General features: G+C 37.8%; 1 long non-coding RNA gene across 1 annotated transcript in view; it reads left to right on the plus strand.

The window, feature by feature from the left end:
* The first annotated feature begins 5650 nt into the window (after nt 1–5650).
* The window catches only part of LOC110590453, an 85615-nt gene continuing 76200 nt past the window's right edge, over nt 5651–15065 (plus strand). Inside the window, exon 1 of the long non-coding RNA XR_002480951.1 lies at nt 5651–5688. This is a non-coding gene — a long non-coding RNA (uncharacterized LOC110590453). The remainder of the gene's footprint in view (nt 5689–15065) is intronic.

Raw genomic sequence — 15065 nt, forward strand, 5'->3', positions numbered from 1 at the left:
GTTTTTTATGAATGCTTTTTAAAAATTTTAATTCCAGTATAGTTAACATATAGGCTATATTAGTTTCAGGTGTACAATATAGTGATTCAACAATTCCATACATCACCCGGTGCTTGTCATGACAAGTGTACTCCGTAACCCCCATCACCTATTTCACCCATTCCCCCCATGCACCTCCCCTCTGGTAACCATCACTTTGTTCTCTGTAGTTCAGAATCTGTTTCTTGATTTCTCTCTCTCTCTCTTTTCTCCTTTACTCATTTGTCTTGTTTCTTAAATTCCACATATGAGTGAATTCATATGGTATTTGTATTTCTGTACTTATTTTACTTAGCATAATCCCTTTAGCTCCATCCATGTTACTGAAAATGGCAAGATTTCATTCTTTTTTATGGCTGAATAATATTCCATTGTATATATAGATACCACACCTTCTTTATCCATTTCTCTATTGATAGACACTTGGGCTGCTTCCATAATTTGGCTATTGCAAGTAGTGCTGCAATAAATGTAGGGTTGCATGTATCCCTTTGAATTGATGTTTTTATATTCTTTGGGTAAATACCCAGTAGCCTGATTGCTGGATCATAGGGTAGTTCTAGTTTTGATTTTTAGGAACCTCAATACTGTTTCCAAGAGTGGCTGCACCAGTTTGCATTCCCACAATAGTACTCCTTTTTCTCCACATCCTCATCAACATCTTTTTCTTGTGTTTTTGATTTTAGCCATTCTGATAGGAGTGAGGTGATAGTTCATTGTGGTTTTGATTTGCATTTCCCTCATGATGAGTGATGTTGAGCATCTTTTCATGTGCCTATTGGCCATCTTTATGTCTTCTTTGGAGAAATGTCTGTTCATTTCTTCTGCCATTTTTAATTATTTTTATTTTTTAAAGATTTTTATTTATTTCAGAGAGAGAGAGAGAGTGCACACAAGCTGGGGGGTAGGCAGAGGGAGGGGGAAAAGCAGACTCCTGCTGAGCAGGGAACCCGATGTAGGGCTTGAACCCAGGACCCTGAGATCACGACTTGAGCCGAAGGCAGATGCGTAACTGACTGAGCCACACAGGCGCCCCTCTTCTGCCATTTTTTAATTGATTGTTTTTGAGGTGTCCACTTATTAATTCCTAAAAACTGTGTGAGAAAAATTCTTCTGTTAGCAGATTTAGCCAGTTCTTCTACTAAATAAGAGCGGAGCTAACATGAGGTAAAATCCAGTTCCTAAAATCAGTGCTACATGATTCTACACAGCTGTAGTTAAATATCTCACAACAACTTTATAGATATAACTCTAGGGTGGTGATTGACTGAAATGAACTTAATTTCCACATGGTATTTACCTTATAATTGTTCAACAGTTTGTCAGTAATATTCTTTACAAATGGCAGGATTTCTAGAAGAAGGTGCATACCTCAATGTAGATTAGCTACCAGAATGTTTCAGCTAAAATGTTTTTGAAATATTTAAAAATGATAAAATATTTTAAGAAATTCATCATAAAATTAGAAAGTATCAATAAATAAATGCATCAAATTAATAATGAAAATAGAAAATGGTTTAGAGAAAATGCATTTGAAGTATAAAACAAACCATTCCTTACCTTGTTTTAATGTTTGAAAGTCAGGAAATATTTCCTGCTTTATTTTAATATCTGCAAGGGAAAAATGGACTATATCACTAATGTATTTGTACCATTTTCATGATTAATGGAATTTGATTTTTCAAGAGAATACCAATTACTGAGATCTGTAATGACCTCAAATGGGCATGGCTTTCCTGTCTGTTCTTTAAGGTCATTGAATTTACTGGCACCTCTGAGCTTCTGTCCTGAGTACTTCCTGAGTACCTTGTAGTTGTCAAGTCAGGGCAGATTTCATATCTCCAAACCTTGCCTTGAATAAAGTAGGTCTGGATCCTTCAGGTTAGATGACTAGTTTTTGTAATCTTAAAAGATGTCTGGAAGAAGAGGAAGTCCTCAAGGTCAGGAGAGGGTCTAGAAAATTTCTTATGCTTTCACAGTCTTGAAATTTGTAGACAACATAGTTAAGACTTATTTGAGAATATATCATTAATAAATGTTTAATGGGCACACTGTATGCATTTACTTCCTCAGATATCATGGTGAGGTAAAGATTTTATAGAAGAGGAGACTGATGCTCATAGTAGTTATGTACTCTATTCATGGTTTCACAGCTAGAAAGTAGCAGGATTGGGGTCAAATCCAGACTGAACTAAGTTTAAAGCCTGTGTATATTTCCATGTACCTCTATTTATGAATGAATTCCAATTTGATACACAAATTGGAATAGTAAATGCTCAGGAGGGAGGTAATGATGCATATTATCAAAATAAAGAAAGATTTCTCTTTGGTGACTAGACTGACCTGAGTGTGTGTGAACCACCAAAGGTATAGTAAATTAAAAGCATGGGTTTGTGTGAAGAAGATCCTTAGAGACCAGCACATCTGCCAAGCAGGTTTTGGTTCATGAGTCAATGATGTTTCTATGTTGAGGCAGAGAGAGATACCATAACGTGACAGTCTCACACTCAGATTGTTTTATTCTAGAAAATGTGGCCTAATCTGTCTAATTTTCCCTAATACTTCCTGCCTTCTGTAAAGTGACTTTGGACTTCACAGATAAAACAGATGCCAAATGCTTTGAAGATGTCACTGTGAAAAACTCTTTTCTTCAGACTTTCCAACCACCAAAAGGTTTATTATTCTAATCATACAATTGTACAATAGAAATTCTTCTGCAGAGACGGATAGAAGTGTTTAGACATAGACAAGCTATTTTTTTTTTTTTTTAATGTGAGACAGAAACTAAGCTCCAAAAAAGAAGTTGACTTACGGGTTCACCTTTTGGTAATAGCACGGTCAGCATCTAGCTCTGCCATGCAGATTGAGAGCACAGTTCATCTTGCTGATGCTAGTTCTGCCTTAAAACTTCTGCTTGTGCTTTGAGATGAGCCTTACTGGTCAGATAGCAATTCAGTTAAATGAATTCAATTTGTTTCTCACTTTACAGGCCTTACCTAATTTCATTCTCCACAGAGAGGGAGTTCTGGTAGGGGTACTTTTGTAGCTTCACCAAAATGTCTGGCAGGAGAAATTTCCATCCCTAGACTGAGGAAGAAGGTCAAAAGGACAATGGTTAGTTATGTTCAGAAGAGATTAATGACTATGCACTTGGTTTGGTATAGAACAAATTCTCTCAGTGAATACCAAGATAAGAGGGTAAGCAGAGCCTCTGTCCTCTTGTGCATATCTGGAATAAGAATTCAGACATTATGCATAGTCTTTAATAAAGAATGATTTGCAAGTAACTCAAACTCTTCAGAAGTCTTGATTAACTTAGAACCCACCTGTCCAGAATGCTGGTAGTTTCAGTTATATTCCAAATAATAAACATCTGAAACCAAAAGAATAAATGGCTTTGTTAATGTAACAGAATTTTTAGGGGTACAGGCATTTTCCTATATATTATACATGACTGGTATCTCCCGGAATTAAAAAGTACATTTCTTGGAACCTCTAGACTGTAATTTCTCTGTTCATTTTCCCATTTTACCCTGATTTGGGGTTTTGATATGTCAGGGATCAAATTGGATTTAGTTGAACTTATTACTGTAGCAATATCCAATAGATAGGTGAATGTCGATTGTGCATTTTCTTTTTCTTAAATATTTATTATATCTGTGCCTTAGCTTCCCAAACTGGGTGCCTATGTACCCTGGTACACTGCAGTAAATTCACAGGGGGTGCCTTAGCATATTTTAGATCTTTGAAGGAAACAGCAATACTCAACATCTGTTGGATACTTCATGAACTATTGAAACAAGGTAGTTCACAGTTTTAACTTTAGCTTGTACTCATTTTAAAAAGTTAGATCCTATCTTTGTAAACCTGTGATTGCTGTGATAAAAAATAAGCATCTTGGGGGGATATCACTGTGAAGCAGTATTGGAGGAGGTCATGAGGATTTGTGACTCCTAGTTGAGCTATGAGCGGGACCCAGGCAATTGGAGGCTTCTCATCCCATCTCCTGTCCTTGGAATGGACATTCCATCCAGCATTCCCACACTAGGAGCTGTTTTAAAGAGATAGCCTTGAGAGAGAGTGAAGTGTTGTTGAGACCATATGGACAGTATACGTGACTAAACCCACTTAAGGTCCCTATATAAAATGTTAAGATTCTGGTAGGCGGTTGCAGAGATCAACTTGTTTTGAGGCTTTTCAAGACAAGCCGCATTAAGCTTCCTTGCTTATTAGACCTGACACCTACCCAGCTGGGGTGGTCTGCCTCTTTCCTTGGTCTTGCCTTGTCCTCCATGTATGGGGACAAGTTTGTGAACCAACAAGCTGCAAATGAGGGTGGTAGGGTCTGACCTGACTTCAAAGTTAGAGAAGCTGTGTAATGCCAATGAAGTGCGTACCTCACATTGGGAAATGTGGAAATACTATTTTTTTAAATTTGAAGTTACATGTATTATTTTTTCAAATGTCTACTAAGTTGTTAGAACATAAATATTTGTTAAGTCCTCAGGACCTAACCTAAATAAATGGAATGGTTAGATAATTCTTTTGTTCTAGTGGTGCCATAAAATTACCGGGACATGAAGAGTGCTGTGAATCAAGCAAGTTTGGGGTCCTTTGATCTATGCCAAGAATATGGTGACAGATGGGATCAAAATACCTTAAGGAGGAAAAATAGTTTGGAGTCTTGGTTTATTAACCTTTTTAGCATAATTTTTTCTTGTAAGGTTAGAAAATCATTTTAATACTCTAATCAAAGATTGAATTAGGAAATTATACTCTACTTGTCTTTAAATGCTATTTAACTGATAGGAGTGATGCAATATCAGGTATGTAATAAGCATTCAAAATATTTGTGGAATGAATTAACAAAAGTGTATGAATTATTTCTAATCACAAAATAATTGTTCCAAATTATCATCAAACTCTTTTCATTTGTCATTAGATTAGCTTTTATAATCAGAATATCCCAAAGAATTTAGGCATTGTCCAAGTAACTGAGTTCAAACAAACAAATAACCTGTGTTCTCCATATATCATTAGCATATTGTTTGAATTGTGAAGAAACAAGTACCTTGTGTACGTCTTCACCTTATGCCAAAAGAAGTGATACCTTATGTCTGTGGAAAAGTGCCAGTATCATCTGTTCCTGTCCAAGAGGGAACAATATGAAAATATACATTAAAAATAAAGAGTATTGCATACAAGGGATCAAAATGCAAATTACTCAGAAAGATGTAAATTAAATGGGAAAAGCTTTCTCCACCCAAAAATATGCCCCATTAATAATTTTTTTGTTAGTTAGACCCTAAGATGGCTCCCAGGGATCTCCGCCACTGGTATTCATGTCCTTCTGTATTCTCCAACCATTGAGTGCGAGCCATATTTGTGACTAGCTTCTGAACAACACAGTATGGCAAAGGTGGATGGGATGTTACTTTTGTGATACTTTACTTAAGGTTCTAACTTCTGTCTTGCTTGCAGACTCTGAATAGATTTTCTCCCTTGCTGGCTTTGATGAAGTAAGCTGTTGTATGGAGAGTCCCATGTGGAAGGAAATAAGGGTAACCTCTTACAAACAGTCAACAAGGAACTGTGTCCTAGAAACAGCCATGTGAACTTGGAAACAGATCTTACCCCAAGGAGCTTCAGGTAAGATCCCAGCCCTGACTGAAAGCTGATGGCAGCTTTGTAAAAGACACTGAAGCCAAGGGCCTGAATAAGCCAAGCCAAGATTCCTGACACACAGAAACTGTGAGTTAATAAATGTGTGGTTTGAAACTGCTACGCTTGTGACAATATTACTATATAGTAAAACAGAACTAACATATGTATTCTTCCAGGAATATTCACAAATCAAATCACATTATACAGATTCTAGCATTTTGCCTTTGTTATTCTTTGAAGAAGGATGCATTTTAATGTAAAGTAACAAAAAAGAAGAATGAAAGTTCTTAGGAAATATGCTATTTTCCTATTTTCCTTAATATTTTTGGACAACAATACTATTTACCAGTGGTATGGGAGAGAATGAGCTTTCACTTTGCTCTCCGATCATACAATGACCTCTAAATAATCCTTCTTCCATGTTTCTTGCTACAGGTGTATCTAATTAGTGATTTTCAGCTGGGCGAGATTTTGCAACCTCCACTCCCCACCCAGGGGGAGACGTTAGGTAATGTCTGGAGATATTTTTGGTTGTTACAACTGGATGGAGGGAGAGGTTGTTACTGGTATCTAGTGGGTAGAAGCCAGGGATGCTGCTAACCATCGTATAGTGCTCAGGACAATATCACCCCCACCCCCCAAGAAGAATTATTTGACTCAACATATCAGTCATGCTCAGGTTGAAAAACCCTGATCTAAATCATATTCTTCAACAGTGCATATTAATAATGTAATTTATTTATTTTTATTTTTTTAAAAAGATTTATTTATATGAGAGAGAGAAAGTGCTGGAGCAGGAAGGGCAGAGACAGAGGGAGAGAGAATCTCAAGCAGACTCTTTCCTGAGGGCAGGTCCGATGTGGGGCTCGATCTCATGACCCTGAGATCATGACCTGAGCTGAAACCGAGAGTCGCACACTTAACTGACTGTGTCACCCAGGCACTCCAATAATAATTTTTAAAAAATTTTTAAGGAGGCTCCATGACCAATGTGGGTCTTGAACTCACAACCCAAAGATTAAGAGTTGCATGCTCTGCTGACTGAGCCAGTTAGGGACCCCCAACAATAAAGTAATATTTTTAATCTTCAGTTGTTCACCTCTTGAATTTGTTTATGGCTAGCTACAGGTTTTGGTGGGAAGAGAATGGAATTACATATCAGGGCCCCTAAAACACCATCAAGGAGTGACCAAAAGACCAGAGAAAAGCAGGAGAAAAGGTGTCAAGGAAACCAGGATGAGAGTGTGCATTAAGAGGGAGAGGCCATCATGATTAAGTGCTTTCCAGAGGTCGAGTGAGGCAGGACCAGAAAAAAGTTTTTCAGATTTAACATCTATGACTTCCCTAATGACCTTCAGAGACATCTGGGTTAGAAGATTACCTTGAGGAGCAAATGAATGTTGAAGAAATGGAAACAGTCAGATGGTCTCTGTGTCTGGCTGTTGAGGGGAAACATGAGAGCAGATGATAGTTGGAGGGGAACGGGCAAGGGGGAAGGATGAACAAGTGGATGTAATACATGGAGAGGCTAGTAGACAGGGGATGTCTGAAGAAGAAGCACAAAAGGGAAAATGTATGAAGTAACCTGAGGAGGTTGAAGGGAGAGAGAATCCAGAGCGCAAGTGAAAGTATTGAATTTCTCTTTGGAGTGAGGAGGTGTGGGGAAAAAGCAAGCAGATGCAAATCACATTACAAATGGGTTTGTACAGCAGAGGCCTCCTGGAGATGTGGGGAGAAGGGAGAGGCAGGGGCCACAGCTCTCCCTTTACATCTTCTTCTCTGACTTGCTGAACTTACCCTGGTGCCATTTCCTGAGACCTCAGAGGGAAAAGGTGGATGGAGTAGGGAAACTAAGGGCGCTGTGAAAGTTTGAAATCAAAATCCAGTGGGGGAGAATCAGGGAGGGGCCATTCCATTAGCCTTCCTTTCTTTTCTTTTCTTTTTAAAATCAATTTGGCTTTACAGTTTTATTGAAATATATTTGACATACGATATTGTGTGTTTAAGGTGTCCCACATGTTGATTTGATATATTCATGCATTGCAATATGATTGCCATTGTAGTATTAACTAGTACCTCTATTACCTCACATAATTAGCATTTCCTTCTCATGGTGGTCGGGATAATTAAGATCTAATCTCTTAGTAAGTTTGATGCTTATGGATACAATGTTGTCTATAATCACTATACTGTGTGTTAGATCTTCAGGACTTGACTTATCTACTAGTTGCAAGTTAGCTTTACCTTCTTTATAATGTTTCTGAGTAGTTTCTGGGAAGCTGGGAGGAAGAAATCTGGTCACACACATTTGCAACCAAGTCACGCTAGAAATTTCAGGCTTTTGCATTCTGTTGCCCTAAACTGTCCTCCCAGATGTCAGGTAGAGGTCAGCAGGGAGAGATGGCAGCACTCTTGCCTCCTGCTTCTTTCTTGCCTCCCATGACCAAATTTCTGGAATCATTATCCTGCATGTCTGGCTTTTCTTCAAAACTTAACATTTCCCATGTGTGATGTGACTTAAGCCTGCTGTCTTCCCATAGCTGCTGAGAGTTTGGTACCTTAGCAGAGAACCCATTTTAGACCCAGGTGCATCATTTCTAGTGCTTAGATTTTGGCAAACAGTATCTCTTTCACCAGTGCTTCAGAAAGTATGGTTACTAAATGAGATGTTATTTGCATCCCAACTTGTTGGAATTTCTATGAGTACTTTAATGGCCCATAGAGACAACAGGATGGAACATTTGAAATAGATACCATACTGGGAAGCCCAGGAAAAGGTGGCCCTAAAGGCAACGACCTGCTTTACCTCCTTCCAAGAATGACTTTAGAATACTTTGCTCCACTGACCGGAGTTTTTCTGAAAAGCTTAAAGTACTCACCTCTATCCACAAGCCCTACCACAAAGGAAGCTTGAATGTTTTATTTGCATCTCTAAATTCCTGCAAAGGTTTTAAAGTTATTTTACCCACTGGTAAATGTAATAAACAGTGATATTCAGATAGTGCACATTTAAGCTTGCCTTTCCTCTCTACATAAAAGCACATGCTAATGGTGGCTGGATAATCAAAATTAAACCACATTCAGTAGCTAAACAAATTAAAGCAGAGCAAATTGTGTGCATGCCTCCCTAAACAGCACACACATTATCAGAAAGGGCAACTCTAATTATTCAAGGATATAGCAGAGCTATTGAAGGAGCTATTGATTTTTTTTTAAGATAAGAAGCTGTCTTCAGTATTAATGGGTAGTATTTATGTACAGGCCAAATTCCTTGTAACACTATAGGAATTAAAAAGGAAATTGGATCAAAGCTATCTAAACTTTACACACTAATCAGGACTCACCAACCAATAGATCATGATTTGTCAGTATTATGGTTAACATTTAGTTTTAATTACAAACTAATACATGGATTTATTTCCTTTGTAAATATTACAATATTTCTAACCATTCCCAAATATCCACCCTTTCTTCAGAGGTAACAGCATTGGTGTGGACACTTCAAATTGTTTCTAATGAATTTTAAATACATTTACATATATTACCCATACCTGTTCTACAGTGTTCTGTTGTGGATTTTTTTGTCTGATGGATTGTTTTTTCGTGTCTAACATAAATGGGATTGTTCTATACGTACTTTTTTCTAAGTGCATTTATCATTCAATAATATGCCTTAGTGATTTTTAGTAATGGCACATAAATGTCTACCTCAGTATTTTCTCCCATTTCATTTCCTTTTCCTCTTAATATATTTGTATCAAAGCAATAAATGCCTTTATTAAAAAATTATAAGGGACAAGGAGGGTGGCCAGCATTCCCACTTGTCAGAGGCAACCACTCTGAGCAGTTGCCTGTGGTTATTAACTCCCGATGTCTAAATAATTTATGCCCATATCATTAGTAATCGGTTATTGGTTCAGACACTATACTGATTTCCTGCTTACACAATTAATACCTTCTCTCTCCATCTTTCCCCAATATAGTCGTAACAGTACATTTAGTTTCTCTACTGGCTACCTGTATCATTAAAGTACTTAAGCCTTTATTTCTTGTCTTATAATTATATATATCACATTGGGATTCCTGACTCTATAATGATAATGCTACCTCTCCCTTCAGTTTTCCTTTCCACTCTTTCAACTTTATAATCCTGTCCTTTACAGTGTTAACTTCAATTACGTGCTTTGTTTGTAAGCTGAATCGAAAAGTTGAAAATCAACGAACAGCATTTATATTATTGTAACTATGCAAATGTGCCATAAGAGTACTCTATGATTTTCTTTTTATATAGCTTTCAGTTTTTGTTTCTAATAGCATTTTATTTTCTTTCATTATTTGCTTTTACCATATCCCTTCCCCCCACCCCCCCAAAAAAACTCTTGTCAGGAAAGGATTTATGGATTCTTCCTTCCCAGAAATCTTCCTCTCAGGGCCATCCATTCTACTGTTCTAATAAGGACTATTGTTCTCTAGGCTTGGGGACCAGTTTTAACTTGGGACATCTCCTCAATGCTTCTCTAGAATGTTCCTCTCATTTCTTATTCCCATGTCTTTTTTTCTAGGATATTCTCAGGGAACTTACTAAGAAATGGTATATGAGCGGTAAATTTTCTGAACATGTCTGAAAATATTTTTTTCCACCATCAAACTTTATTGATAATTTGGTTGGATAAGAATTCAAGTCTCAAAATTATTTCCTCTTAAAATAATGAAGACATCTAGTATTATTGTGAGCACTCTGATGGCAATCAGCTTGTTATTCCAGTGTTAGTGACAATGCCTGAGCTTTTTTAAAATTAATTTTTAAATTTGAGTCGACACACGGTGTTACATTAGTTTCAAGTGTACAACACAATGATTCAATGTCTCTATATGTTATGCTGTGCTGAGCACAAGCGTAGCTACCATCTGTCATCATACAGCACTATTATGCCCTGTGTTGTGCTTTTTATTCCTGTGACTTAATCATTCCATAAGTGGAAGCCTGTATCTCCCACTCCCCTCCACCCATTTAGCCCATCCAGGCACCCCCTTCTCTGCTTTTAGCATCTTTATTCTTAGTATTGCAACACTATACAGATGTTTGCCTGAGCATGGGTCTTTTTCGTTCAGAGTGGGTTTTTAAATTTGGAGTCTCATGTCCTTCACTTATGGGAAATTTTCTTGTATTATTTCTTATATGTTTTTTCTCTTTCTCTGTTCCCTCTGTTAATTCTTTCTAGATTTCCTATTAGATTGGAAAATCTGATGCTTAGTTCATATGAAATAATTCTTCATTTACATACTTTTTCATTTCTTTGCTTTTCATTCTCTTTTGGGGGATATTCTGTGACTTTATTTATAAACTGTACATTGATTTTTTTTAACTTAATATATTTTCAAAACATAAGAATTTTTGGTTTTTCACTGACTTTTCCTTTTTCAGTAATCTCTTATTATTTTATGGATAAAATATCACATTGAGATTTCTGAGAATAATAACTGGAGGTTTTTAGAATTTTAATTCCCCTAAATTGTTCTTTGCCTGTGACATCATTTTTCTTTTCTTTTAAAATCTTTATCTGTGTCTTCCCTTTGGAAATTTTCTTCAAATGTTAGGTAATCATAATGTTAAATTCTCCATTATTATTATTTTTTAAGATTTTATTCATTTCTTTATTTTAGAGAGAGAGTGGGGGAGGGGCAGAGGGAGAGAGAGAATCCCAAGCAGACTCTGCATTGAGCATGGAGCCTGATGCAGGGCTTGAACCCATGACCCTGCAATCACGACCTGAGCTGAAACCAAGAATCAGGTGCTCAACCAACTGAACCACCCAGGCACCTGTCCCTTCATTATTGGAAGATAAGGATATAAAAAGTTGTTTGGAGAGCTCAGTGTCGGTGGGCCAGGCTTGTCCAGGGGAGGCCTCTGCTTAAGACCTGTTGCTCTGAGACTCTAAATTTCAGAATGTGGATGTCTTTTCTCTGTGGACATTCCAGGAGGGGACATATGACTGGCTTTTCTGTGTGCAGTAAGACTGGGATGCAGAAGACAGGGATGGCTTCACAGGACCCCTGGCTCAGAAGGGCCCCACCTTTGGTTTAATGTTCTGTGTCCCCTCTGTTGAAATGATTAGTAATTTTTTCTTTGAAATTGTGTTTTGTAAGTCAAGTTTATAGCCTCAGTTCACGGAGTCCCACCTCCTTCCCAGGACAGGTTTTCTGAGTCTCAGCTTTATGTCCTGTGGACCCTCGGCTTTATCCACCTTGTCTTGTCTGGTGACTTACACTCGTGACAGAGACTGGGTTGTGTGTATGTATGGTATGCATGTGGAAGGTGGGGGTTGGATGGTGAGAAGAAGGAGGCATCTTTCATTGTTGCTCACTACCGTCAGAGGGGTCCTGGGCATAGATGTGGGGAGAGTTGGGGTTAGGCGTGTGCCCAACAGCTCCATAATGCCTGCGTGGGCAACTCTGTAGGGGGCAATTCAGCCAAGTGAGTTGGGGGGGGGTGGCTTCTTGCCCACCTACCATCTGGGAATCTAGCACATCGTAGCATGGAGGTTACAATTTTGGGGGTCATCTGTTCTTTCCTGCCCCTGGACTTGAATTTCAACTTGCACTAGGTGTCCCAAATTATATAGTCAGTTCTGAGTGTAAATAATTGGATAATAAGAAACGGAATCACTATGTCTTTGTATGTGTGTGTTTAAAACTTAAATGTATACCTTACTAGGCTCTCCAGAGTGGTTACTCTTACTTAAATTACTACTACACCTTCTACCCAGGTCTTCATTTTCAATGACTTGTTATGATTTCCACTACAAGCAGAAAACCCTTCTGAAATTTACTGTCACTAGAATTGCCTCTCAAGGACTTCACAGTCAACATGCCTGCCCTTACCCCTGAATTGGCATCAAATGTACTCTACTCAATGACTAGGTTTGTCAGTGTACTGATACGGTAAGAGTAATTCAATTCCTAAATTATATTCTGGAATGCTTAGTCATCCATCCTGCCAAAGATACTTGGGATAATGTTTTTTCATGGTGCTCAGCAAGTTCATTGACTAAATGTTTCTATTTAAATTTGGTTTACTTGGACTAAAGAACAGGCCCTAGTTTAGGGGGAGGGGGGAAATAACCTTTAAAATAGCTTCAGAAATATGACATGAAGTTAATTTAGGTCAGTTCTTTGATGACTTGGCTCTGGGAATAGAGTTACCCAATAAAATACAGGATGCCTAGTTAAATTTGAACATCAGATGAACGACAAAGTTTTAGTGTAAGTATGTCCTGTGCAACATTTGGAACATAACTATTCTAAGAAATTATTTGTTTATATAAATTTAAATTTAACTGGGTGTCTTGTATTTTTCTTTGCTATATCTGGTGATCCTATTTGGGAAGGCATTGTGAGCAGACGTGGTGTAGAGACACCAGCAAGATCAGTATGACCATCTGTTCTGATGAAGGAAGTAGCAGAAAACCGAAGAAAATCACTTTCAGACGAAAAGGTTTTCAAGACTTTATTTGTATACCTTACTCTGCTCAGGGTTTGAAATGATTAACTTTTCAGCTTCTCTCTCCAACTTAAACCCCTAGGAAAGTGTATATGTATATACTTTCTGCCACTTTGGGGGTTAAATGTTTGCTTAGTTTCATTATAATTTTTAATATGGATAACAGAAGTAATGAAAAAACTAGAAATCATGGACCTGAATTTTAATATTACCTCGGTGCCTATATGACTATGTGACTATGGTAGTCATTAAGTTGGGGCTGTTCAAAAACATACAGGTTCTCCTTGTTCCAGGTATACGGTGGGATAGCACCTCTCAACCCAAAAGAGTCATGACTTGGTTGATTAATAAAATAAAATATGACTGGAAACTTTAAAAGCCAAAGTTCCATTTGCTATGTCCCTACTTCTGCCACAGTGATCTTGGAAATGTGTTATGATGGGACGTTGGATATCTTGAGTCTCTGAATGACTATGAATAGAGGTGACCCTTCAGATCTACACTGAATATGTAGTGTGAATGAGAAATAAAATTTAAAACAGCAATTTTAAGGCTGTTCGTTACTGCTGCATAACATAGCCCATACTGACGGAAACAAATATTGGACATTGAAATGGGGATTGCTGCATTAAAGCCTACACTGTGTGGCTTTAGCCTAGTGGTTGGGTGCTGGTTGGCAGAAAACTGTCGCCAGAGGCTAGACAAATGGTAAACTGTCTCCTGTGATAATTTGGCAGGGAGTTAATGTAGCTACTTAATTTGTATCTCTAGAAGATGATGTATAAAATAGAATGTTAGTAATGTGTGTTGGTTCTGTTTACTGTTTCAAGATACTTAAAAAAAGATGAATTCAGATATGAACTGACCAATTTGCAAGCAGGAATAATAGAGAGAGTCCATAAATGGAAGGAACTGTAGGATTGTAAGAGGCACATTTCCCCCAATATCAAAGAGTAAAAAATTAACATTATTTTTTTTCTAAGTCACTGAGCTCTTGGGCTTCCAAGACTGATATGTTGACTTTCACTTCTCCTTTACTTATTCTGTGAAATGGTATTAATTATACTTGCCCTGTGTACTGCACAAGAGAACTGTAAGAATCATGGATTTGTTCATTAGCGTACATTTATTGAACCTCTTTCATGTGCTAAGCTTGTGCTAGGCTTTAGGAAATTGAACCAGATCTTTTCTTATATACCATGTGATCATTGAACATAGTGGGCTTTGGCTCACAAAGGAAGCTCAACTTACCCAGCACTGAGAGGGAGGCTGTCAAAGAATTGCTAGAAGAGATGAGGTGCACTTGAATACCTGAGAGGTATGTCTAGTCAGGGACCATAACGAGAATAGTGGAAGAAGGAGTAAAACAGGGAATCCGTAAGTGCTTGTGGGGTAGCGGTGGTGGGTATGACTGGAGGGGTCAGGGGAAGAGATCATTAGTCTCCTGTATGCTAAGTCAAGGAATTGACCTTTTAAAAAATCAAATCGTAAGTCATCAAAGGATTTTAAATATGGAGGGAAACAGAATAAATGTTGCCTTTTTAGAAATACCACTATGGCAATAATAGAGGGAAGTTGGGAGGGGGAGAAATTACTAAATTTATTGAGGTAATACAGGGAAAATAATCTGGGGATGGAGAGAGAAGGAGAAACACTTGAGAGATATTTAGGAAACACATCACCAGGATTTGGGCACTGATTGACTCTGAGATCTTTGGTGTAGGTGGGGGTGGATCAGAGGTGGGTGCTTCTGTGTACTGAGGATGGAGTTTAAGAAGGGAATGATTATGAGGGAAATACAAGTGTGTTCAGTGTTGTTCATATAGAGTTTGCTATTTGTGTTTGTCATACAAGAAGAAAA

This window comes from Neomonachus schauinslandi, chromosome 10 (genome assembly GCF_002201575.2).
Source record: "Neomonachus schauinslandi chromosome 10, ASM220157v2, whole genome shotgun sequence".
Lineage (NCBI taxonomy): Eukaryota > Metazoa > Chordata > Mammalia > Carnivora > Phocidae > Neomonachus > Neomonachus schauinslandi.